At 43.9% G+C, this 27,400-nt stretch overlaps 1 long non-coding RNA gene across 6 annotated transcripts in view; it reads left to right on the top strand.

Annotated features, from left to right (window-relative positions):
• LOC307181470 overlaps positions 1–27,400 on the top strand; it is a 1,536,115-nt gene that overhangs the window by 1,448,593 nt on the left and 60,122 nt on the right. Inside the window, exon 7 of one of the 6 annotated variants that reach the window (XR_013826864.1) lies at positions 13,001–13,056. The exons of the other annotated variants lie outside the window; for them this stretch is intronic. This is a non-coding gene — a long non-coding RNA (uncharacterized lncRNA). Of the gene's footprint in view, positions 1–13,000; positions 13,057–27,400 lie in introns of those variants that run through there. 6 annotated transcript variants of the gene reach the window in all.

Genomic DNA, 27,400 nt, shown 5'->3' with positions numbered 1-27,400 from the left:
TGCGTTTATGCCCCTGTACACATGCTTGATTCTCTTTCGGAGACATAGCAATCCATAGGTTTTAAGATACTTACTAGTCAGGTACATTCTTAGGCGTTTAATATGCGGTGTTGAGTCCATTTCGTTGAGCAAGGAGTAGCTCTTGTCTATTCCATATTTGGCTTAAGGAACTTTATCTGTGCTCATTTCAATCTCTGGTTTTATGCAGCACCCCAACTCACCTTTCCCCTTAAGCAAGCATAAGTTGGTTTTCTAAATTTGAGACCCTGTTCTGTTCTGTAATTCAGTTCCTGTGTAGCCAAGTTTACATTCCGTGTATTACTGATATCTTATGATGTTTCTTTTTCTGTGTGACTTATTTCAGTTAGAATCATCATACCTGAATCCACTCATTGTGCTGCTAAGGGCCTGATGACATAGAATTCATTGCTGAGTGATATTGCTTTGTAAGTAAATACCACAACTTCTTTATCCATTTTTCACTTTCTGCGATGTTGAACTTGTACGGTAAACGAGGTTCTTGTAAACAGAGGCGTCCCAAACTTTGGGGTGGCTGTGTCTTTTTGATTTTAATTTCCCTAAGCTATAGGACCATAAGTGGCAGTGCCCTAGGCTCTGTTGCTTTGTTTTTTAGATGTTTCAGGAAACACCATACACTTCTCCTGAGTGGTTGTTGGCAATTTACATCCCGCCCATCAGCATAACATGGCTCCCAGTTCTCCATGGCCTGTTCTGCCTTTCTGGATTTTACACTTTTTTCAGATGGCCCTTTTGACCGGGGGGAAGTGAGACTTCATTGTAGTGCAGATTTCCTTTGCAAGCTTGCTTGGTTGGCCAAAAAGGGCGTATGCGTTTTTTCCTGAATATATTCAGGAAAAAACGCATACGCCCTTTTTGGCCAAGTGCATCATTGTGGACGTTCTGCCTCTTTTCCTATGCTTTCAATGCAATTCCAGTCTACCTCCTGAAATCGGTTTCCTGCAATTCTGCCCCGCTTTCAAGTCCTCTTGGCAGCCTTACTTCAGTCTATTTTTGGACGATAGCTGTCATTTATAACTCTGCAGGTTTGTGAATTACAGTGCCCCTGAGCTCCTTTCTTCAACTCGCTTTCTTGTGACCTGGCCGCAACACCGCAGGATGGCTTCAGGCCCTAATCTGGTTCCGGTACGGCACGCTGAGCCTTTGGTTATTTCCTCTTCCTGGTGGGAAATGAGAGTTAAATTTGCCCGTCCAGACACCTCCAGCTAGCCTCTCATTGGTTCTCGCTATTCCTGTTCATCTTCCGCAGAAATTGCAAACTGGGCCAAACAGGAGGTTAAAGGCGCTGACTCTCCAAGTCGGGAGAGTGTTAGTAAAGCGTCTGGAATGTTGCACCCGAGTATCAGGGGAGGAAAACTGAGACATATTTGAACACGTCTCCCGTTCACATGGTTGATCATACTTGGGTTCCACATGCATGTTTTAGCTGAAGGAAGAATACCTTAAACCTGGAGAGTTGAGACCCGTGTAATGGGTACCATGCAATATGACTTCAAAGGGTCTTCATTTGCTCACCGAACCTCTCCAATCCTATCACTGCTGCGTTTATGCCCCTGTACACACGCTTGATTCTCTTTTGGAGACATAGCAATCCATAGGTTTTAAGATACTTACTAGTCAGGTACATTCATAGGCGTTTAATATGCGGTGTTGAGTCCATTTCGTTGAGCAAGGAGTAGCTCTTGTCTATTCCATATTTGACTTAAGGAACTTTATCTGTGCTCATTTCAATCTCTGGTTTTATGCAGCACCCCAACTCACCTTTACCCTTAAGCAAGCATAAGTTGGTTTTCTAAATTTGAGACCCTGTTCTGTTCTGTAATTCAGTTCCTGTGTAGCCAAGTTTACATTCCGTGTATTACTGATATCTTATGATGTTTCTTTTTCTGTGTGACTTATTTCAGTTAGAATCATCATACCTGAATCCACTCATTGTGCTGCTAAGGGCCTGATGACATAGATTTCATTGCTGAGTGATATTGCTTTGTAAGTAAATACCACAACTTCTTTATCCATTTTTCACTTTCTGCGATGTTGAACTTGTACTGTAAACGAGCTTCTTGTAAACAGAGGCGTCCCAAACTTTGGGGTGGCTGTGTCTTTTTGATTTTAATTTCCCTAAGCTATAGGACCATAAGTGGCAGTGCCCTAGGATCTGTTGCTTTGTTTTTTAGATGTTTCAGGAAACACCATACAATTCTCCCGAGTGTCTGTTGGCAATTTACATCCCGCCCATCAGCATAACAAGGCTCCCAGTTCTCCATGGCCTGTCCTGCCTTTCTGGATTTTACACTTTTTTCAGATGGCCCTTTTGACCGGGGGGAAGTGAGACTTCATTGTAGTGCAGATTTCCTTTGCAAGCTTGCTTGGTTGGCCAAAAAGGGCGTATGCGTTTTTTCCTGAATATATTCAGGAAAAAACGCATACGCCCTTTTTGGCCAAGTGCATCATTGTGGACGTTCTGCCTCTTTTCCTATGCTTTCAATGCAATTCCAGTCTACCTCCTGAAATCGGTTTCCTGCAATTCTGCCCCGCTTTCAAGTCCTCTTGGCAGCCTTACTTCAGTGTATTTTTGGACGATAGCTGTCATTTATAACTCTGCAGGTTTGTGAATTACAGTGCCCCTGGGCTCCTTTCTTCAACTCGCTTTCTTTTGAGCTGGCCGCAACACCGCAGGATGGCTTCAGGCCCTAATCTGGTTCCGGTATGGCACGCTGAGCCTTTGGTTATTTCCTCTTCCTGGTGGGAAATGAGAGTTAAATTTGCCCGTCCAGACACCTCCATCTAGCCTCTCATTGGTTCTCGCTATTCCTGTTCATCTTCCGCAGAAATTGCAAACTGGGCCAAACAGGAGGTTAAAGGGACTGACTCTCCAAGTCGGGAGAGTGTTAGTAAAGCGTCTGGAATGTTGCACCCGAGTACCAGGGGAGGAAAACTGAGACATATTTGAACACGTCTCCCGTTCACATGGTTGATCATACTCTGGGTTCCACATGCATGTTTTAGCTGAAGGAAGAATACCTTAAACCTGGAGAGTTGAGACCCGTGTAATGGGTACCATGCAATATGACTTCAAAGGGTCTTCATTTGCTCACCGAACCTCTCCAATCCTATCACTGCTGCGTTTATTCCCCTGTACACACGCTTGATTCTCTTTTGGAGACATAGCAATCCATAGGTTTTAAGATACTTACTAGTCAGGTACATTCCTAGGGGTTTAATATGGGGTTTTGAGTCCATTTCGTTGAGCAAGGAGTAGCTCTTGTCTATTCCATATTTGGCTTAAGGAACTTTATCTGTGCTCATTTCAATCTCTGGTTTTATGCAGCACCCCAACTCACCTTTCCCCTTAAGCAAGCATAAGTTGGTTTTCTAAATTTGAGTCCCTGTTCTGTTCTGGAATGCAGTTCCTGTGTAGCCAAGTTTACATTCCGTGTATTAGTGATATCTTATGATGTTTCTTTTTCTGTGTGACTTATTTCAGTTAGAATCATCGTACCTGAATCCACTCATTATGCTGCTACAGGCCTGATGACATAGATTTCATTGCTGAGTGATACTGCATTGTACGTAAGTACCACAAGTTCTTTATCCATTTTTCACGTTCTGCGATGTTGAACTTGTACTGTAAACGAGGTTCTTGTAAACAGAGGCGTCCCAAACTTTGGGGTGGCTGTGTCTTTTTGATTTTAATTTCCCTAAGCTATAGGACCATAAGTGGCAGTGCCCTAGGCTCTGTTGCTTTGTTTTTTAGATGTTTCAGGAAACACCATACACTTCTCCCGAGTGTCTGTTGGCAATTTACATCCCGCCCATGAGCATAACAAGGCTCCCAGTTCTCCATGGCCTGTCCTGCCTTTCTGGATTTTACACTTTTTTCAGATGGCCCTTTTGACCGGGGGGAAGTGAGACTTCATTGTAGTGCAGATTTCCTTTGCAAGCTTGCTTGGTTGGCCAAAAAGTGCGTATGCGTTTTTTCCTGAATATATTCAGGAAAAAACGCATACGCCCTTTTTGGCCAAGTGCATCATTGTGGACGTTCTGCCTCTTTTCCTATGCTTTCAATGCAATTCCAGTCTACCTCCTGAAATTGGTTTCCTGCAATTCTGCCCCGCTTTCAAGTCCTCTTGGCAGCCTTACTTCAATCTATTTTTGGATGATAGCTGTCATTTATAACTCTGCAGGTCTGTGAATTACAGTGCCCCTGAGCTCCTTTCTTCAACTCGCTTTCTTGTGACCTGGCCGCAACACCGCAGGATGGCTTCAGGCCCTAATCTGGTTCCCGCCCGGCATGCTGAGCCTTTGGTTAATTCCTCTTCCTGGTGGGAAATTAGAGTTAAATTTGCCCGTCCAGACACCTCCAGCTAGCCTCTCATTGGTTCTCGCTATTCCTGTTCATCTTCCGCAGAAATTGCAAACTGGGCCAAACAGGAGGTTAAAGGGACTGACTCTCCAAGTGGGGAGAGTGTTAGTAAAGCGTCTGGAATGTTGCACCCGAGTACCAGGGGAGGAAAACTGAGACATATTTGAACACGTCTCCCGATCACATGGTTGATCATACTCTAGGTTCCACATGCATGTTTTAGCTGAAGGAAGAATACCTTAAACCTGGGTAGTTGAAACCCGTGGAATGGGTACCATGCAATATGACTTCAAAGGGTCTTCATTTGCTCACCGAACCTCTCCAATCCTATCACTGCTGTGTTTATGACCCTGTACACATGCTTGATTCTCTTTCGGAGACATAGCAATCATTGGTTTTTAAGACACTTACTAGTCAGGTACATTCTTAGGCGTTTAATATGCGGTGTTGAGTCCGTTTCGTTGAGCAAGGAGTAGCTCTTGTCTATTCCTTATTTGACTTAAGGAACTTTATCTGTGCTCATTTCAATCTCTGGTTTTATGCAGCACCCCAACTCACCTTTACCCTTAAGCAAGCATAAGTTGGTTTTCTAAATTTGAGACCCTGTTTTGTTTTGGAATTCAGTTCCTGTGTAGCCAAGTTTACATTCCGTGTATTACTGATATCTTATGATGTTTCTTTTTCTGTGTGACTTATTTCAGTTAGAATCATCATACCTGAATCCACTCATTGTGCTGCTAAGGGCCTGATGACATAGAATTCATTGCTGAGTGATATTGCTTTGTAAGTAAATACCACAACTTCTTTATCCATTTTTCACTTTCTGCGATGTTGAACTTGTACTGTAAACGAGGTTCTTGTAAACAGAGCCGTTCCAAACTTTGGGGTGGCTGTGTCTTTTTGATTTTAATTTCCCTAAGCTATAGGACCATAAGTGGAAGTGCCCTAGGTTCTGTTGCTTTGTTTTTTAGATGTTTCAGGAAACACCATATACTTCTCCCGAGTGGTTGTTGGCAATTTACATCCAGCCCATCAGCATAACAAGGCTTCCAGTTCTCCATGGCCTGTCCTGCCTTTCTGGATTTTACACTTTTTTCAGATGGCCCTTTTGACCGGGGGGAAGTGAGACTTCATTGTAGTGCAGATTTCCTTTGCAAGCTTGCTTGGTTGGCCAAAAAGGGCATATGCGTTTTTTCCTGAATATATTCAGGAAAAAACGCATACGCCCTTTTTGGCCAAGTGCATCATTGTGGACGTTCTGCCTCTTTTCCTATGCTTTCAATGCAATTCCAGTCTACCTCCTGAAATCGGTTTCCTGCAATTCTGCCCCGCTTTCAAGTCCTCTTGGCAGCCTTACTTCAGTGTATTTTTGGACGATAGCTGTCATTTATAACTCTGCAGGTTTGTGAATTACAGTGCCCCTGGGCTCCTTTCTTCAACTCGCTTTCTTTTGAGCTGGCCGCAACACCGCAGGATGGCTTCAGGCCCTAATCTGGTTCCGGTACGGCACGCTGAGCCTTTGGTTATTTCCTCTTCCTGGTGGGAAATGAGAGTTAAATTTGCCCGTCCAGACACCTCCAGCTAGCCTCTCATTGGTTCTCGCTATTCCTGTTCATCTTCCGCAGAAATTGCAAACTGGGCCAAACAGGAGGTTAAAGGGACTGACTCTCCAAGTCGGGAGAGTGTTAGTAAAGCGTCTGGAATGTTGCACCCGAGTACCAGGGGAGGAAAACTGAGACATATTTGAACACGTCTCCCGTTCACATGGTTGATCATACTTGGGTTCCACATGCATGTTTTAGCTGAAGGAAGAATACCTAAAACCTGGGTAGTTGAAACCCGTGGAATGGGTACCATGCAATATGACTTCAAAGGGTCTTCATTTGCTCACCGAACCTCTCCAATCCTATCACTGCTGCGTTTATGCCCCTGTACACATGCTTGATTCTCTTTCGGAGACATAGCAATCCATAGGTTTTAAGATACTTACTAGTCAGGTACATTCTTAGGCGTTTAATATGCGGTGTTGAGTCCATTTCGTTGAGCAAGGAGTAGCTCTTGTCTATTCCATATTTGGCTTAAGGAACTTTATCTGTGCTCATTTCAATCTCTGGTTTTATGCAGCACCCCAACTCACCTTTCCCCTTAAGCAAGCATAAGTTGGTTTTCTAAATTTGAGACCCTGTTCTGTTCTGTAATTCAGTTCCTGTGTAGCCAAGTTTACATTCCGTGTATTACTGATATCTTATGATGTTTCTTTTTCTGTGTGACTTATTTCAGTTAGAATCATCATACCTGAATCCACTCATTGTGCTGCTAAGGGCCTGATGACATAGAATTCATTGCTGAGTGATATTGCTTTGTAAGTAAATACCACAACTTCTTTATCCATTTTTCACTTTCTGCGATGTTGAACTTGTACGGTAAACGAGGTTCTTGTAAACAGAGGCGTCCCAAACTTTGGGGTGGCTGTGTCTTTTTGATTTTAATTTCCCTAAGCTATAGGACCATAAGTGGCAGTGCCCTAGGCTCTGTTGCTTTGTTTTTTAGATGTTTCAGGAAACACCATACACTTCTCCTGAGTGGTTGTTGGCAATTTACATCCCGCCCATCAGCATAACATGGCTCCCAGTTCTCCATGGCCTGTTCTGCCTTTCTGGATTTTACACTTTTTTCAGATGGCCCTTTTGACCGGGGGGAAGTGAGACTTCATTGTAGTGCAGATTTCCTTTGCAAGCTTGCTTGGTTGGCCAAAAAGGGCGTATGCGTTTTTTCCTGAATATATTCAGGAAAAAACGCATACGCCCTTTTTGGCCAAGTGCATCATTGTGGACGTTCTGCCTCTTTTCCTATGCTTTCAATGCAATTCCAGTCTACCTCCTGAAATCGGTTTCCTGCAATTCTGCCCCGCTTTCAAGTCCTCTTGGCAGCCTTACTTCAGTCTATTTTTGGACGATAGCTGTCATTTATAACTCTGCAGGTTTGTGAATTACAGTGCCCCTGAGCTCCTTTCTTCAACTCGCTTTCTTGTGACCTGGCCGCAACACCGCAGGATGGCTTCAGGCCCTAATCTGGTTCCGGTACGGCACGCTGAGCCTTTGGTTATTTCCTCTTCCTGGTGGGAAATGAGAGTTAAATTTGCCCGTCCAGACACCTCCAGCTAGCCTCTCATTGGTTCTCGCTATTCCTGTTCATCTTCCGCAGAAATTGCAAACTGGGCCAAACAGGAGGTTAAAGGCGCTGACTCTCCAAGTCGGGAGAGTGTTAGTAAAGCGTCTGGAATGTTGCACCCGAGTATCAGGGGAGGAAAACTGAGACATATTTGAACACGTCTCCCGTTCACATGGTTGATCATACTTGGGTTCCACATGCATGTTTTAGCTGAAGGAAGAATACCTTAAACCTGGAGAGTTGAGACCCGTGTAATGGGTACCATGCAATATGACTTCAAAGGGTCTTCATTTGCTCACCGAACCTCTCCAATCCTATCACTGCTGCGTTTATGCCCCTGTACACACGCTTGATTCTCTTTTGGAGACATAGCAATCCATAGGTTTTAAGATACTTACTAGTCAGGTACATTCATAGGCGTTTAATATGCGGTGTTGAGTCCATTTCGTTGAGCAAGGAGTAGCTCTTGTCTATTCCATATTTGACTTAAGGAACTTTATCTGTGCTCATTTCAATCTCTGGTTTTATGCAGCACCCCAACTCACCTTTACCCTTAAGCAAGCATAAGTTGGTTTTCTAAATTTGAGACCCTGTTCTGTTCTGTAATTCAGTTCCTGTGTAGCCAAGTTTACATTCCGTGTATTACTGATATCTTATGATGTTTCTTTTTCTGTGTGACTTATTTCAGTTAGAATCATCATACCTGAATCCACTCATTGTGCTGCTAAGGGCCTGATGACATAGATTTCATTGCTGAGTGATATTGCTTTGTAAGTAAATACCACAACTTCTTTATCCATTTTTCACTTTCTGCGATATTGAACTTGTACTGTAAACGAGCTTCTTGTAAACAGAGGCGTCCCAAACTTTGGGGTGGCTGTGTCTTTTTGATTTTAATTTCCCTAAGCTATAGGACCATAAGTGGCAGTGCCCTAGGATCTGTTGCTTTGTTTTTTAGATGTTTCAGGAAACACCATACAATTCTCCCGAGTGTCTGTTGGCAATTTACATCCCGCCCATCAGCATAACAAGGCTCCCAGTTCTCCATGGCCTGTCCTGCCTTTCTGGATTTTACACTTTTTTCAGATGGCCCTTTTGACCGGGGGGAAGTGAGACTTCATTGTAGTGCAGATTTCCTTTGCAAGCTTGCTTGGTTGGCCAAAAAGGGCGTATGCGTTTTTTCCTGAATATATTCAGGAAAAAACGCATACGCCCTTTTTGGCCAAGTGCATCATTGTGGACGTTCTGCCTCTTTTCCTATGCTTTCAATGCAATTCCAGTCTACCTCCTGAAATCGGTTTCCTGCAATTCTGCCCCGCTTTCAAGTCCTCTTGGCAGCCTTACTTCAGTGTATTTTTGGACGATAGCTGTCATTTATAACTCTGCAGGTTTGTGAATTACAGTGCCCCTGGGCTCCTTTCTTCAACTCGCTTTCTTTTGAGCTGGCCGCAACACCGCAGGATGGCTTCAGGCCCTAATCTGGTTCCGGTATGGCACGCTGAGCCTTTGGTTATTTCCTCTTCCTGGTGGGAAATGAGAGTTAAATTTGCCCGTCCAGACACCTCCATCTAGCCTCTCATTGGTTCTCGCTATTCCTGTTCATCTTCCGCAGAAATTGCAAACTGGGCCAAACAGGAGGTTAAAGGGACTGACTCTCCAAGTCGGGAGAGTGTTAGTAAAGCGTCTGGAATGTTGCACCCGAGTACCAGGGGAGGAAAACTGAGACATATTTGAACACGTCTCCCGTTCACATGGTTGATCATACTCTGGGTTCCACATGCATGTTTTAGCTGAAGGAAGAATACCTTAAACCTGGAGAGTTGAGACCCGTGTAATGGGTACCATGCAATATGACTTCAAAGGGTCTTCATTTGCTCACCGAACCTCTCCAATCCTATCACTGCTGCGTTTATTCCCCTGTACACACGCTTGATTCTCTTTTGGAGACATAGCAATCCATAGGTTTTAAGATACTTACTAGTCAGGTACATTCCTAGGGGTTTAATATGGGGTTTTGAGTCCATTTCGTTGAGCAAGGAGTAGCTCTTGTCTATTCCATATTTGGCTTAAGGAACTTTATCTGTGCTCATTTCAATCTCTGGTTTTATGCAGCACCCCAACTCACCTTTCCCCTTAAGCAAGCATAAGTTGGTTTTCTAAATTTGAGTCCCTGTTCTGTTCTGGAATGCAGTTCCTGTGTAGCCAAGTTTACATTCCGTGTATTAGTGATATCTTATGATGTTTCTTTTTCTGTGTGACTTATTTCAGTTAGAATCATCGTACCTGAATCCACTCATTATGCTGCTACAGGCCTGATGACATAGATTTCATTGCTGAGTGATACTGCATTGTACGTAAGTACCACAAGTTCTTTATCCATTTTTCACGTTCTGCGATGTTGAACTTGTACTGTAAACGAGGTTCTTGTAAACAGAGGCGTCCCAAACTTTGGGGTGGCTGTGTCTTTTTGATTTTAATTTCCCTAAGCTATAGGACCATAAGTGGCAGTGCCCTAGGCTCTGTTGCTTTGTTTTTTAGATGTTTCAGGAAACACCATACACTTCTCCCGAGTGTCTGTTGGCAATTTACATCCCGCCCATGAGCATAACAAGGCTCCCAGTTCTCCATGGCCTGTCCTGCCTTTCTGGATTTTACACTTTTTTCAGATGGCCCTTTTGACCGGGGGGAAGTGAGACTTCATTGTAGTGCAGATTTCCTTTGCAAGCTTGCTTGGTTGGCCAAAAAGTGCGTATGCGTTTTTTCCTGAATATATTCAGGAAAAAACGCATACGCCCTTTTTGGCCAAGTGCATCATTGTGGACGTTCTGCCTCTTTTCCTATGCTTTCAATGCAATTCCAGTCTACCTCCTGAAATTGGTTTCCTGCAATTCTGCCCCGCTTTCAAGTCCTCTTGGCAGCCTTACTTCAATCTATTTTTGGATGATAGCTGTCATTTATAACTCTGCAGGTCTGTGAATTACAGTGCCCCTGAGCTCCTTTCTTCAACTCGCTTTCTTGTGACCTGGCCGCAACACCGCAGGATGGCTTCAGGCCCTAATCTGGTTCCGGTACGGCATGCTGAGCCTTTGGTTATTTCCTCTTCCTGGTGGGAAATGAGAGTTAAATTTGCCCGTCCAGACACCTCCAGCTAGCCTCTCATTGGTTCTCGCTATTCCTGTTCATCTTCCGCAGAAATTGCAAACTGGGCCAAACAGGAGGTTAAAGGCGCTGACTCTCCAAGTGGGGAGAGTGTTAGTAAAGCGTCTGGAATGTTGCACCCGAGTACCAGGGGAGGAAAACTGAGACATATTTGAACACGTCTCCCGTTCACATGGTTGATCATACTTGGGTTCCACATGCATGTTTTAGCTGAAGGAAGAATACCTAAAACCTGGGTAGTTGAAACCCGTGGAATGGGTACCATGCAATATGACTTCAAAGGGTCTTCATTTGCTCACCGAACCTCTCCAATCCTATCACTGCTGCGTTTATGCCCCTGTACACATGCTTGATTCTCTTTCGGAGACATAGCAATCCATAGGTTTTAAGATACTTACTAGTCAGGTACATTCTTAGGCGTTTAATATGCGGTGTTGAGTCCATTTCGTTGAGCAAGGAGTAGCTCTTGTCTATTCCATATTTGGCTTAAGGAACTTTATCTGTGCTCATTTCAATCTCTGGTTTTATGCAGCACCCCAACTCACCTTTCCCCTTAAGCAAGCATAAGTTGGTTTTCTAAATTTGAGACCCTGTTCTGTTCTGTAATTCATTTCCTGTGTAGCCAAGTTTACATTCCGTGTATTACTGATATCTTATGATGTTTCTTTTTCTGTGTGACTTATTTCAGTTAGAATCATCATACCTGAATCCACTCATTGTGCTGCTAAGGGCCTGATGACATAGAATTCATTGCTGAGTGATATTGCTTTGTAAGTAAATACCACAACTTCTTTATCCATTTTTCACTTTCTGCGATGTTGAACTTGTACGGTAAACGAGGTTCTTGTAAACAGAGGCGTCCCAAACTTTGGGGTGGCTGTGTCTTTTTGATTTTAATTTCCCTAAGCTATAGGACCATAAGTGGCAGTGCCCTAGGCTCTGTTGCTTTGTTTTTTAGATGTTTCAGGAAACACCATACACTTCTCCCGAGTGGTTGTTGGCAATTTACATCCCGCCCATCAGCATAACAAGGCTCCCAGTTCTCCATGGCCTGTCCTGCCTTTCTGGATTTTACACTTTTTTCAGATGGCCCTTTTGACCGGGGGGAAGTGAGACTTCATTGTAGTGCAGATTTCCTTTGCAAGCTTGCTTGGTTGGCCAAAAAGGGCGTATGCGTTTTTTCCTGAATATATTCAGGAAAAAACGCATACGCCCTTTTTGGCCAAGTGCATCATTGTGGACGTTCTGCCTCTTTTCCTATGCTTTCAATGCAATTCCAGTCTACCTCCTGAAATCGGTTTCCTGCAATTCTGCCCCGCTTTCAAGTCCTCTTGGCAGCCTTACTTCAGTTTATTTTTGGACGATAGCTGTCATTTATAACTCTGCAGGTTTGTGAATTACAGTGCCCCTGAGCTCCTTTCTTCAACTCGCTTTCTTGTGACCTGGCCGCAACACCGCAGGATGGCTTCAGGCCCTAATCTAGTTCCGGCACGGCACGCTGAGCCTTTGGTTATTTCCTCTTCCTGGTGGGAAATGAGAGTTAAATTTGCCCGTCCAGACACCTCCAGCTAGCCTCTCATTGGTTCTCGCTATTCCTGTTCATCTTCCGCAGAAATTGCAAACTGAGCAAAACAGGAGGTTAAAGGGACTGACTCTCCAAGTCGGGAGAGTGTTAGTAAAGCGTCTGGAATGTTGCACCCGAGTACCAGGGGAGGAAAACTGAGACATATTTGAACACGTCTCCCGTTCACATGGTTGATCATACTCTGGGTTCCACATGCATGTTTTAGCTGAAGGAAGAATACCTTAAACCTGGAGAGTTGAGACCCGTGTAATGGGTACCATGCAATATGACTTCAAAGGGTCTTCATTTGCTCACCGAACCTCTCCAATCCTATCACTGCTGCGTTTATTCCACTGTACACACGCTTGATTCTCTTTTGGAGACATAGCAATCCATAGGTTTTAAGATACTTACTAGTCAGGTACATTCCTAGGGGTTTAATATGGGGTTTTGAGTCCATTTCGTTGAGCAAGGAGTAGCTCTTGTCTATTCCATATTTGGCTTAAGGAACTTTATCTGTGCTCATTTCAATCTCTGGTTTTATGCAGCACCCCAACTCACCTTTCCCCTTAAGCAAGCATAAGTTGGTTTTCTAAATTTGAGTCCCTGTTCTGTTCTGGAATGCAGTTCCTGTGTAGCCAAGTTTACATTCCGTGTATTACTGATATCTTATGATGTTTCTTTTTCTGTGTGACTTATTTCAGTTAGAATCATCATACCTGAATCCACGCATTATGCTGCTACAGGCCTGATGACATAGATTTCATTGCTGAGTGATACTGCATTGTACGTAAGTACCACAAGTTCTTTATCCATTTTTCACGTTCTGCGATGTTGAACTTGTACTGTAAACGAGGTTCTTGTAAACAGAGGCGTCCCAAACTTTGGGGTGGCTGTGTCTTTTTGATTTTAATTTCCCTAAGCTATAGGACCATAAGTGGCAGTGCCCTAGGCTCTGTTGCTTTGTTTTTTAGATGTTTCAGGAAACACCATACACTTCTCCCGAGTGTCTGTTGGCAATTTACATCCCGCCCATGAGCATAACAAGGCTCCCAGTTCTCCATGGCCTGTCCTGCCTTTCTGGATTTTACACTTTTTTCAGATGGCCCTTTTGACCGGGGAGAAGTGAGACTTCATTGTAGTGCAGATTTCCTTTGCAAGCTTGCTTGGTTGGCCAAAAAGTGCGTATGCGTTTTTTCCTGAATATATTCAGGAAAAAACGCATACGCCCTTTTTGGCCAAGTGCATCATTGTGGACGTTCTGCCTCTTTTCCTATGCTTTCAATGCAATTCCAGTCTACCTCCTGAAATTGGTTTCCTGCAATTCTGCCCCGCTTTCAAGTCCTCTTGGCAGCCTTACTTCAATCTATTTTTGGATGATAGCTGTCATTTATAACTCTGCAGGTCTGTGAATTACAGTGCCCCTGAGCTCCTTTCTTCAACTCGCTTTCTTGTGACCTGGCCGCAACACCGCAGGATGGCTTCAGGCCCTAATCTGGTTCCGGTACGGCATGCTGAGCCTTTGGTTATTTCCTCTTCCTGGTGGGAAATGAGAGTTAAATTTGCCCGTCCAGACACCTCCAGCTAGCCTCTCATTGGTTCTCGCTATTCCTGTTCATCTTCCGCAGAAATTGCAAACTGGGCCAAACAGGAGGTTAAAGGCGCTGACTCTCCAAGTGGGGAGAGTGTTAGTAAAGCGTCTGGAATGTTGCACCCGAGTACCAGGGGAGGAAAACTGAGACATATTTGAACACGTCTCCCGTTCACATGGTTGATCATACTTGGGTTCCACATGCATGTTTTAGCTGAAGGAAGAATACCTAAAACCTGGGTAGTTGAAACCCGTGGAATGGGTACCATGCAATATGACTTCAAAGGGTCTTCATTTGCTCACCGAACCTCTCCAATCCTATCACTGCTGCGTTTATGCCCCTGTACACATGCTTGATTCTCTTTCGGAGACATAGCAATCCATAGGTTTTAAGATACTTACTAGTCAGGTACATTCTTAGGCGTTTAATATGCGGTGTTGAGTCCATTTCGTTGAGCAAGGAGTAGCTCTTGTCTATTCCATATTTGGCTTAAGGAACTTTATCTGTGCTCATTTCAATCTCTGGTTTTATGCAGCACCCCAACTCACCTTTCCCCTTAAGCAAGCATAAGTTGGTTTTCTAAATTTGAGACCCTGTTCTGTTCTGTAATTCAGTTCCTGTGTAGCCAAGTTTACATTCCGTGTATTACTGATATCTTATGATGTTTCTTTTTCTGTGTGACTTATTTCAGTTAGAATCATCATACCTGAATCCACTCATTGTGCTGCTAAGGGCCTGATGACATAGAATTCATTGCTGAGTGATATTGCTTTGTAAGTAAATACCACAACTTCTTTATCCATTTTTCACTTTCTGCGATGTTGAACTTGTACGGTAAACGAGGTTCTTGTAAACAGAGGCGTCCCAAAGTTTGGGGTGGCTGTGTCTTTTTGATTTTAATTTCCCTAAGCTATAGGACCATAAGTGGCAGTGCCCTAGGCTCTGTTGCTTTGTTTTTTAGATGTTTCAGGAAACACCATACACTTCTCCCGAGTGGTTGTTGGCAATTTACATCCCGCCCATCAGCATAACAAGGCTCCCAGTTCTCCATGGCCTGTCCTGCCTTTCTGGATTTTACACTTTTTTCAGATGGCCCTTTTGACCGGGGGGAAGTGAGACTTCATTGTAGTGCAGATTTCCTTTGCAAGCTTGCTTGGTTGGCCAAAAAGGGCGTATGCGTTTTTTCCTGAATATATTCAGGAAAAAACGCATACGCCCTTTTTGGCCAAGTGCATCATTGTGGACGTTCTGCCTCTTTTCCTATGCTTTCAATGCAATTCCAGTCTACCTCCTGAAATCGGTTTCCTGCAATTCTGCCCCGCTTTCAAGTCCTCTTGGCAGCCTTACTTCAGTTTATTTTTGGACGATAGCTGTCATTTATAACTCTGCAGGTTTGTGAATTACAGTGCCCCTGAGCTCCTTTCTTCAACTCGCTTTCTTGTGACCTGGCCGCAACACCGCAGGATGGCTTCAGGCCCTAATCTAGTTCCGGCACGGCACGCTGAGCCTTTGGTTATTTCCTCTTCCTGGTGGGAAATGAGAGTTAAATTTGCCCGTCCAGACACCTCCAGCTAGCCTCTCATTGGTTCTCGCTATTCCTGTTCATCTTCCGCAGAAATTGCAAACTGAGCAAAACAGGAGGTTAAAGGGACTGACTCTCCAAGTCGGGAGAGTGTTAGTAAAGCGTCTGGAATGTTGCACCCGAGTACCAGGGGAGGAAAACTGAGACATATTTGAACACGTCTCCCGTTCACATGGTTGATCATACTCTGGGTTCCACATGCATGTTTTAGCTGAAGGAAGAATACCTTAAACCTGGAGAGTTGAGACCCGTGTAATGGGTACCATGCAATATGACTTCAAAGGGTCTTCATTTGCTCACCGAACCTCTCCAATCCTATCACTGCTGCGTTTATTCCACTGTACACACGCTTGATTCTCTTTTGGAGACATAGCAATCCATAGGTTTTAAGATACTTACTAGTCAGGTACATTCCTAGGGGTTTAATATGGGGTTTTGAGTCCATTTCGTTGAGCAAGGAGTAGCTCTTGTCTATTCCATATTTGGCTTAAGGAACTTTATCTGTGCTCATTTCAATCTCTGGTTTTATGCAGCACCCCAACTCACCTTTCCCCTTAAGCAAGCATAAGTTGGTTTTCTAAATTTGAGTCCCTGTTCTGTTCTGGAATGCAGTTCCTGTGTAGCCAAGTTTACATTCCGTGTATTACTGATATCTTATGATGTTTCTTTTTCTGTGTGACTTATTTCAGTTAGAATCATCATACCTGAATCCACGCATTATGCTGCTACAGGCCTGATGACATAGATTTCATTGCTGAGTGATACTGCATTGTACGTAAGTACCACAAGTTCTTTATCCATTTTTCACGTTCTGCGATGTTGAACTTGTACTGTAAACGAGGTTCTTGTAAACAGAGGCGTCCCAAACTTTGGGGTGGCTGTGTCTTTTTGATTTTAATTTCCCTAAGCTATAGGACCATAATTGGCAGTGCCCTAGGCTCTGTTGCTTTGTTTTTTAGATGTTTCAGGAAACACCATACACTTCTCCCGAGTGTCTGTTGGCAATTTACATCCCGCCCATGAGCATAACAAGGCTCCCAGTTCTCCATGGCCTGTCCTGCCTTTCTGGATTTTACACTTTTTTCAGATGGCTCTTTTGACCGGGGAGAAGTGAGACTTCATTGTAGTGCAGATTTCCTTTGCAAGCTTGCTTGGTTGGCCAAAAAGTGCGTATGCGTTTTTTCCTGAATATATTCAGGAAAAAACGCATACGCCCTTTTTGGCCAAGTGCATCATTGTGGACGTTCTGCCTCTTTTCCTATGCTTTCAATGCAATTCCAGTCTACCTCCTGAAATTGGTTTCCTGCAATTCTGCCCCGCTTTCAAGTCCTCTTGGCAGCCTTACTTCAGTCTATTTTTGGATGATAGCTGTCATTTATAACTCTGCAGATTTGTGAATTACAGTGCCCCTGAGCTCCTTTCTTCAACTCGCTTTCTTGTGACCTGGCCGCAACACCGCAGGATGGCTTCAGGCCCTAATCTGGTTCCGGTATGGCACGCTGAGCCTTTGGTTATTTCCTCTTCCTGGTGGGAAATGAGAGTTAAATTTGCCCGTCCAGACACCTCCAGCTAGCCTCTCATTGGTTCTCGCTATTCCTGTTCATCTTCCGCAGAAATTGCAAACTGGGCCAAACAGGAGGTTAAGGGCGCTGACTCTCCAAGTGGGGAGAGTGTTAGTAAAGCGTCTGGAATGTTGCACCCGAGTACCAGGGGAGGAAAACTGAGACATATTTGAACACGTCTCCCGTTCACATGGTTGATCATACTTGGGTTCCACATGCATGTTTTAGCTGAAGGAAGAATACCTAAAACCTGGGTAGTTGAAACCCGTGGAATGGGTACCATGCAATATGACTTCAAAGGGTCTTCATTTGCTCACCGAACCTCTCCAATCCTATCACTGCTGCGTTTATGCCCCTGTACACATGCTTGATTCTCTTTCGGAGACATAGCAATCCATAGGTTTTAAGATACTTACTAGTCAGGTACATTCTTAGGCGTTTAATATGCGGTGTTGAGTCCATTTCGTTGAGCAAGGAGTAGCTCTTGTCTATTCCATATTTGGCTTAAGGAACTTTATCTGTGCTCATTTCAATCTCTGGTTTTATGCAGCACCCCAACTCACCTTTCCCCTTAAGCAAGCATAAGTTGGTTTTCTAAATTTGAGACCCTGTTCTGTTCTGTAATTCAGTTCCTGTGTAGCCAAGTTTACATTCCGTGTATTACTGATATCTTATGATGTTTCTTTTTCTGTGTGACTTATTTCAGTTAGAATCATCATACCTGAATCCACTCATTGTGCTGCTAAGGGCCTGATGACATAGAATTCATTGCTGAGTGATATTGCTTTGTAAGTAAATACCACAACTTCTTTATCCATTTTTCACTTTCTGCGATGTTGAACTTGTACGGTAAACGAGGTTCTTGTAAACAGAGGCGTCCCAAAGTTTGGGGTGGCTGTGTCTTTTTGATTTTAATTTCCCTAAGCTATAGGACCATAAGTGGCAGTGCCCTAGGCTCTGTTGCTTTGTTTTTTAGATGTTTCAGGAAACACCATACACTTCTCCCGAGTGGTTGTTGGCAATTTACATCCCGCCCATCAGCATAACAAGGCTCCCAGTTCTCCATGGCCTGTCCTGCCTTTCTGGATTTTACACTTTTTTCAGATGGCCCTTTTGACCGGGGGGAAGTGAGACTTCATTGTAGTGCAGATTTCCTTTGCAAGCTTGCTTGGTTGGCCAAAAAGGGCGTATGCGTTTTTTCCTGAATATATTCAGGAAAAAATGCATACGCCCTTTTTGGCCAAGTGCATCATTGTGGACGTTCTGCCTCTTTTCCTATGCTTTCAATGCAATTCCAGTCTACCTCCTGAAATCGGTTTCCTGCAATTCTGCCCCGCTTTCAAGTCCTCTTGGCAGCCTTACTTCAGTTTATTTTTGGACGATAGCTGTCATTTATAACTCTGCAGGTTTGTGAATTACAGTGCCCCTGAGCTCCTTTCTTCAACTCGCTTTCTTGTGACCTGGCCGCAACACCGCAGGATGGCTTCAGGCCCTAATCTAGTTCCGGCACGGCACGCTGAGCCTTTGGTTATTTCCTCTTCCTGGTGGGAAATGAGAGTTAAATTTGCCCGTCCAGACACCTCCAGCTAGTCTCTCATTGGTTCTCGCTATTCCTGTTCATCTTCCGCAGAAATTGCAAACTGGGCCAAACAGGAGGTTAAAGGGACTGACTCTCCAAGTCGGGAGAGTGTTAGTAAAGCGTCTGGAATGTTGCACACGAGTACCAGGGTACGAAAACTGAGACATATTTGAACACGTCTCCCGTTCACATGGTTGATCATACTTGGGTTCCACATGCATGTTTTAGCTGAAGGAAGAATACCTTAAACCTGGAGAGTTGAGACCGGTGGAATGGGTACCATGCAATATGACTTCAAAGGGTCTTCATTTGCTCACCAAACCTCTCCAATCCTATCGCTGCTGCGTTTATTCCCCTGTACACACGCTTGATTCTCTTTTGGAGACATAGCAATCCATAGGTTTTAAGATACTTACTAGTCAGGTACATTCCTATGGGTTTAATATGGGGTTTTGAGTCCATTTCGTTGAGCAAGGAGTAGCTCTTGTCTATTCCATATTTGGCTTAAGGAACTTTATCTGTGCTCATTTCAATCTCTGGTTTTATGCAGCACCCCAACTCACCTTTCTCCTTAAGCAAGCATAAGTTGGTTTTCTAAATTTGAGTCCCTGTTCTGTTCTGGAATGCAGTTCCTGTGTAGCCAAGTTTACATTCCGTGTATTAGTGATATCTTATGATGTTTCTTTTTCTGTGTGACTTATTTCAGTTAGAATCCTCGTACCTGAATCCACTCATTATGCTGCTACAGGCCTGATGACATAGATTTCATTGCTGAGTGATACTGCATTGTACGTAAGTACCACAAGTTCTTTATCCATTTTTCACGTTCTGCGATGTTGAACTTGTACTGTAAACGAGGTTCTTGTAAACAGAGACGTCCCAAACTTTGGGGTGGCTGTGTCTTTTTGATTTTAATTTCCCTAAGCTATAGGACCATAAGTGGCAGTGCCCTAGGCTCTGTTGCTTTGTTTTTTAGATGTTTCAGGAAACACCATACACTTCTCCCGAGTGTCTGTTGGCAATTTACATCCCGCCCATGAGCATAACAAGGCTCCCAGTTCTCCATGGCCTGTCCTGCCTTTCTGGATTTTACACTTTTTTCAGATGGCTCTTTTGACCGGGGAGAAGTGAGACTTCATTGTAGTGCAGATTTCCTTTGCAAGCTTGCTTGGTTGGCCAAAAAGTGCGTATGCGTTTTTTCCTGAATATATTCAGGAAAAAACGCATACGCCCTTTTTGGCCAAGTGCATCATTGTGGACGTTCTGCCTCTTTTCCTATGCTTTCAATGCAATTCCAGTCTACCTCCTGAAATTGGTTTCCTGCAATTCTGCCCCGCTTTCAAGTCCTCTTGGCAGCCTTACTTCAGTCTATTTTTGGATGATAGCTGTCATTTATAACTCTGCAGATTTGTGAATTACAGTGCCCCTGAGCTCCTTTCTTCAACTCGCTTTCTTGTGACCTGGCCGCAACACCGCAGGATGGCTTCAGGCCCTAATCTGGTTCCGGTACGGCACGCTGAGCCTTTGGTTATTTCCTCTTCCTGGTGGGAAATGAGAGTTAAATTTGCCCGTCCAGACACCTCCAGCTAGCCTCTCATTGGTTCTCGCTATTCCTGTTCATCTTCCGCAGAAATTGCAAACTGGGCCAAACAGGAGGTTAAGGGCGCTGACTCTCCAAGTGGGGAGAGTGTTAGTAAAGCGTCTGGAATGTTGCACCCGAGTACCAGGGGAGGAAAACTGAGACATATTTGAACACGTCTCCCGTTCACATGGTTGATCATACTTGGGTTCCACATGCATGTTTTAGCTGAAGGAAGAATACCTAAAACCTGGGTAGTTGAAACCCGTGGAATGGGTACCATGCAATATGACTTCAAAGGGTCTTCATTTGCTCACCGAACCTCTCCAATCCTATCACTGCTGCGTTTATGCCCCTGTACACATGCTTGATTCTCTTTCGGAGACATAGCAATCCATAGGTTTTAAGATACTTACTAGTCAGGTACATTCTTAGGCGTTTAATATGCGGTGTTGAGTCCATTTCGTTGAGCAAGGAGTAGCTCTTGTCTATTCCATATTTGGCTTAAGGAACTTTATCTGTGCTCATTTCAATCTCTGGTTTTATGCAGCACCCCAACTCACCTTTCCCCTTAAGCAAGCATAAGTTGGTTTTCTAAATTTGAGACCCTGTTCTGTTCTGTAATTCAGTTCCTGTGTAGCCAAGTTTACATTCCGTGTATTACTGATATCTTATGATGTTTCTTTTTCTGTGTGACTTATTTCAGTTAGAATCATCATACCTGAATCCACTCATTGTGCTGCTAAGGGCCTGATGACATAGAATTCATTGCTGAGTGATATTGCTTTGTAAGTAAATACCACAACTTCTTTATCCATTTTTCACTTTCTGCGATGTTGAACTTGTACGGTAAACGAGGTTCTTGTAAACAGAGGCGTCCCAAAGTTTGGGGTGGCTGTGTCTTTTTGATTTTAATTTCCCTAAGCTATAGGACCATAAGTGGCAGTGCCCTAGGCTCTGTTGCTTTGTTTTTTAGATGTTTCAGGAAACACCATACACTTCTCCCGAGTGGTTGTTGGCAATTTACATCCCGCCCATCAGCATAACAAGGCTCCCAGTTCTCCATGGCCTGTCCTGCCTTTCTGGATTTTACACTTTTTTCAGATGGCCCTTTTGACCGGGGGGAAGTGAGACTTCATTGTAGTGCAGATTTCCTTTGCAAGCTTGCTTGGTTGGCCAAAAAGGGCGTATGCGTTTTTTCCTGAATATATTCAGGAAAAAATGCATACGCCCTTTTTGGCCAAGTGCATCATTGTGGACGTTCTGCCTCTTTTCCTATGCTTTCAATGCAATTCCAGTCTACCTCCTGAAATCGGTTTCCTGCAATTCTGCCCCGCTTTCAAGTCCTCTTGGCAGCCTTACTTCAGTTTATTTTTGGACGATAGCTGTCATTTATAACTCTGCAGGTTTGTGAATTACAGTGCCCCTGAGCTCCTTTCTTCAACTCGCTTTCTTGTGACCTGGCCGCAACACCGCAGGATGGCTTCAGGCCCTAATCTAGTTCCGGCACGGCACGCTGAGCCTTTGGTTATTTCCTCTTCCTGGTGGGAAATGAGAGTTAAATTTGCCCGTCCAGACACCTCCAGCTAACCTCTCATTGGTTCTCGCTATTCCTGTTCATCTTCCGCAGAAATTGCAAACTGGGCCAAACAGGAGGTTAAAGGGACTGACTCTCCAAGTCGGGAGAGTGTTAGTAAAGCGTCTGGAATGTTGCACACGAGTACCAGGGTACGAAAACTGAGACATATTTGAACACGTCTCCCGTTCACATGGTTGATCATACTTGGGTTCCACATGCATGTTTTAGCTGAAGGAAGAATACCTTAAACCTGGAGAGTTGAGACCGGTGGAATGGGTACCATGCAATATGACTTCAAAGGGTCTTCATTTGCTCACCAAACCTCTCCAATCCTATCGCTGCTGCGTTTATTCCCCTGTACACACGCTTGATTCTCTTTTGGAGACATAGCAATCCATAGGTTTTAAGATACTTACTAGTCAGGTACATTCCTATGGGTTTAATATGGGGTTTTGAGTCCATTTCGTTGAGCAAGGAGTAGCTCTTGTCTATTCCATATTTGGCTTAAGTAACTTTATCTGTGCTCATTTCAATCTCTGGTTTTATGCAGCACCCCAACTCACCTTTCTCCTTAAGCAAGCATAAGTTGGTTTTCTAAATTTGAGTCCCTGTTCTGTTCTGGAATGCAGTTCCTGTGTAGCCAAGTTTACATTCCGTGTATTAGTGATATCTTATGATGTTTCTTTTTCTGTGTGACTTATTTCAGTTAGAATCCTCGTACCTGAATCCACTCATTATGCTGCTACAGGCCTGATGACATAGATTTCATTGCTGAGTGATACTGCATTGTACGTAAGTACCACAAGTTCTTTATCCATTTTTCACGTTCTGCGATGTTGAACTTGTACTGTAAACGAGGTTCTTGTAAACAGAGGCGTCCCAAACTTTGGGGTGGCTGTGTCTTTTTGATTTTAATTTCCCTAAGCTATAGGACCATAAGTGGCAGTGCCCTAGGCTCTGTTGCTTTGTTTTTTAGATGTTTCAGGAAACACCATACACTTCTCCCGAGTGTCTGTTGGCAATTTACATCCCGCCCATCAGCATAACAAGGCTCCCAGTTCTCCATGGCCTGTCCTGCCTTTCTGGATTTTACACTTTTTTCAGATGGCCCTTTTGACCGGGGGGAAGTGAGACTTCATTGTAGTGCAGATTTCCTTTGCAAGCTTGCTTGGTTGGCCAAAAAGGGCGTATGCGTTTTTTCCTGAATATATTCAGGAAAAAACGCATACGCCCTTTTTGGCCAAGTGCATCATTGTGGACGTTCTGCCTCTTTTCCTATGCTTTCAATGCAATTCCAGTCTACCTCCTGAAATCAGTTTCCTGCAATTCTGCCCCGCTTTCAAGTCCTCTTGGCAGCCTTACTTCAGTCTATTTTTGGACGATAGCTGTCATTTATAACTCTGCAGGTTTGTGAATTACAGTGCCCCTGAGCTCCTTTCTTCAACTCGCTTTCTTGTGACCTGGCCGCAACACCGCAGGATGTCTTCAGGCCCTAATCTGGTTCCGGTACGGCACGCTGAGCCTTTGGTTATTTCCTTTTCCTGGTGGCAAATGAGAGTTAAATTTGCCCGTCCAGACACCTCCAGCTAGCCTCTCATTGGTTCTTGCTATTCCTGTTCATCTTCCGCAGAAATTGCAAACTGGGCCAAACAGGAGGTTAAAGGGACTGACTCTCCGAGTCGGGAGAGTGTTAGTAAAGCGTCTGGAATGTTGCACCCGAGTACCAGGGGAGGAAAACTGACATATTTGAACACGTCTCCCGATCACATGGTTGATCGTACTCTAGGTTCCACATGCATGTTTTAGCTGAAGGAAGAATACCTTAAACCTGGGTAGTTGAAACCCGAGGAATGGGTACCATGCAATATGACTTCAAAGGGTCTTCATTTGCTCACCTAACCTCTCCAATCCTATCACTGCTGCGTTTATGCCCCTGTACACATGCTTGATTCTCTTTCGGAGACATAGCAATCCATAGGTTTTAAGCTACTTACTAGTCAGGTACATTCTTAGGCGTTTAATATGGGGTGTTGAGTCCATTTCGTTGAGCAAGGAGTAGCTCTTGTCTATTCCATATTTGGCTTAAGGAACTTTATCTGTGCTCATTTCAATCTCTGGTTTTATGCAGCACCCCAACTCACCTTTCCCCTTAAGCAAGCATAAGTTGGTTTTCTAAATTTGAGACACTGTTCTGTTTTGGAATTCAGTTCCTGTGTAGCCAAGTTTACATTCCGTGTATTACTGATATCTTATGATGTTTCTTTTTCTGTGTGACTTATTTCAGTTACAATCATCATACCTGAATCCACTCATTGTGCTGCTAAGGGCCTGATGACACAGATTTCATTGCTGAGTGATATTGCTTTGTAAGTAAATACCACAACTTCTTTATCCATTTTTCACTTTCTGCGATGTTGAACTTGTACTGTAAACGAGGTTCTTGTAAACAGAGCCGTTCCAAACTTTGGGGTGGCTGTGTCTTTTTGATTTTAATTTCCCTAAGCTATAGGACCATAAGTGGAAGTGCCCTAGGTTCTGTTGCTTTGTTTTTTAGATGTTTCAGGAAACACCATATACTTCTCCCGAGTGGTTGTTGGCAATTTACATCCCGCCCATCAGCATAACAAGGCTCCCAGTTCTCCATGGCCTGTCCTGCCTTTCTGGATTTTACACTTTTTTCAGATGGCCCTTTTGACCGGGGGGAAGTGAGACTTCATTGTAGTGCAGATTTCCTTTGCAAGCTTGCTTGGTTGGCCAAAAAGGGCGTATGCGTTTTTTCCTGAATATATTCAGGAAAAAACGCATACGCCCTTTTTGGCCAAGTGCATCATTGTGGACGTTCTGCCTCTTTTCCTACGCTTTCAATGCAATTCCAGTCTACCTCCTGAAATCGGTTTCCTGCAATTCTGCCCCGCTTTCAAGTCCTCTTGGCAGCCTTACTTCAGTCTATTTTTGGACGATAGCTGTCATTTATAACTCTGCAGGTTTGTGAATTACAGTGCCCCTGGGCTCCTTTCTTCAACTCGCTTTCTTTTGAGCTGGCCGCAACACCGCAGGATGGCTTCAGGCCCTAATCTGGTTCTGGCACGGCACGCTGAGCCTTTGGTTAATTCCTCTTCCTGGTGGGAAATGAGAGTTAAATTTGCCCGTCCAGACACCTCCAGCTAGCCTCTCATTGGTTCTCGCTATTCCTGTTCATCTTCCGCAGAAATTGCAAACTGGGCCAAACAGGAGGTTAAAGGCGCTGACTCGCCAAGTGGGGAGAGTGTTAGTAAAGCGTCTGGAATGTTGCACCCGAGTACCAGGGGAGGAAAACTGAGACATATTTGAACACGTCTCCCGTTCACATGGTTGATCATACTTGGGTTCCACATGCATGTTTTAGCTGAAGGAAGAATACCTTAAACCTGGAGAGTTGAGACCGGTGGAATGGGTACCATGCAATATGACTTCAAAGGGTCTTCATTTGCTCACCGAACATCTCCAATCCTATCACTGCTGCGTTTATGCCCCTGTACACATGCTTGATTCTCTTTCGGAGACATAGCAATCCATAGGTTTTACGATACTTACTAGTCAGGTACATTCTTAGGCGTTTAATATGCGGTGTTGAGTCCATTTCGTTGAGCAAGGAGTAGCTCTTGTCTATTCCATATTTGACTTAAGGAACTTTATCTGTGCTCATTTCAATCTCTGCTTTTATGCAGCACCCCAACTCACCTTTACCCTTAAGCAAGCATAAGTTGGTTTTCTAAATTTGAGACCCTGTTCTGTTCTGTAATTCAGTTCCTGTGTAGCCAAGTTTACATTCCGTGTATTACTGATATCTTATGATGTTTCTTTTTCTGTGTGACTTATTTCAGTTAGAATCATCATACCTGAATCCACTCATTGTGCTGCTAAGGGCCTGATGACACAGATTTCATTGCTGAGTGATATTGCTTTGTAAGTAAATACCACAACTTCTTTATCCATTTTTCACTTTCTGCGATGTTGAACTTGTACTGTAAACGAGGTTCTTGTAAACAGAGGCGTCCCAAACTTTGGGGTGGCTGTGTCTTTTTGATTTTAATTTCCCTAAGCTATAGGACCATAAGTGGCAGTGCCCTAGGCTCTGTTGCTTTGTTTTTTAGATGTTTCAGGAAACACCATACAATTCTCCCGAGTGTCTGTTGGCAATTTACATCCCGCCCATCAGCATAACAAGGCTCCCAGTTCTCCATGGCCTGTCCTGCCTTTCTGGATTTTACACTTTTTTCAGATGGCCCTTTTGACTGGGGGGAAGTGAGACTTCATTGTAGTGCAGATTTCTTTTGCAAGCTTGCTTGGTTGGCCAAAAAGGGCGTATGCGTTTTTTCCTGAATATATTTAGGAAAAAACGCATACGCCCTTTTTGGCCAAGTGCATCATTGTGGACGTTCTGCCTCTTTTCCTATGCTTTCAATGCAATTCCAGTCTACCTCCTGAAATCGGTTTCCTGCAATTCTGGCCCGCTTTCAAGTCCTCTTGGCAGCCTTACTTCAGTCTATTATTGGACGATAGCTGTCATTTATAACTCTGCAGGTTTGTGAATTACAGTGCCCCTGAGCTCCTTTCTTCAACTCGCTTTCTTTTGAGCTGGCCGCAACACCGCAGGATGGCTTCAGGCCCTAATCTGGTTCCGGCACGGCACGCTGAGCCTTTGGTTAATTCCTCTTCCTGGTGGGAAATGAGAGTTAAATTTGCCCGTCCAGACACCTCCAGCTAGCCTCTCATTGGTTCTCGCTATTCCTGTTCATCTTCCGCAGAAATTGCAAACTGGGCCAAACAGGAGGTTAAAGGGACTGACTCTCCAAGTGGGGAGAGTGTTAGTAAAGCGTCTGGAATGTTGCACCCGAGTACCAGGGGAGGAAAACTGAGACATATTTGAACACGTCTCCCGATCACATGGTTGATCATACTCTAGGTTCCACATGCATGTTTTAGCTGAAGGAAGAATACCTTAAACCTGGGTAGTTGAAACCCGTGGAATGGGTACCATGCAATATGACTTCAAAGGGTCTTCATTTGCTCACCGAACCTCTCCAATCCTATCACTGCTGCGTTTATGCCCCTGTACACATGCTTGATTCTCTTTCGGAGACATAGCAATCATTGGTTTTTAAGACACTTACTAGTCAGGTACATTCTTAGGCGTTTAATATGCGGTGTTGAGTCCATTTCGTTGAGCAAGGAGTAGCTCTTGTCTATTCCTTATTTGACTTAAGGAACTTTATCTGTGCTCATTTCAATCTCTGGTTTTATGCAGCACCCCAACTCACCTTTACCCTTAAGCTAGCATAAGTTGCTTTTCTAAATTTGAGACCCTGTTCTGTTTTGGAATTCAGTTCCTGTGTAGCCAAGTTTACATTCCGTGTATTACTGATATCTTATGATGTTTCTTTTTCTGTGTGACTTATTTCAGTTAGAATCATCATACCTGAATCCACTCATTGTGCTGCTAAGGGCCTGATGACATAGAATTCATTGCTGAGTGATATTGCTTTGTAAGTAAATACCACAACTACTTTATCCATTTTTCACTTTCTGCGATGTTGAACTTGTACTGTAAACGAGGTTCTTGTAAACAGAGCCGTTCCAAACTTTGGGGTG

This window comes from Stenella coeruleoalba (genome assembly GCF_951394435.1).
Source record: "Stenella coeruleoalba genome assembly, contig: scaffold_28, whole genome shotgun sequence".
Lineage (NCBI taxonomy): Eukaryota > Metazoa > Chordata > Mammalia > Artiodactyla > Delphinidae > Stenella > Stenella coeruleoalba.
The sequence above is the reverse complement of the archived record's forward strand: the minus strand, read 5'-3'. Positions and strand labels throughout refer to the sequence as shown.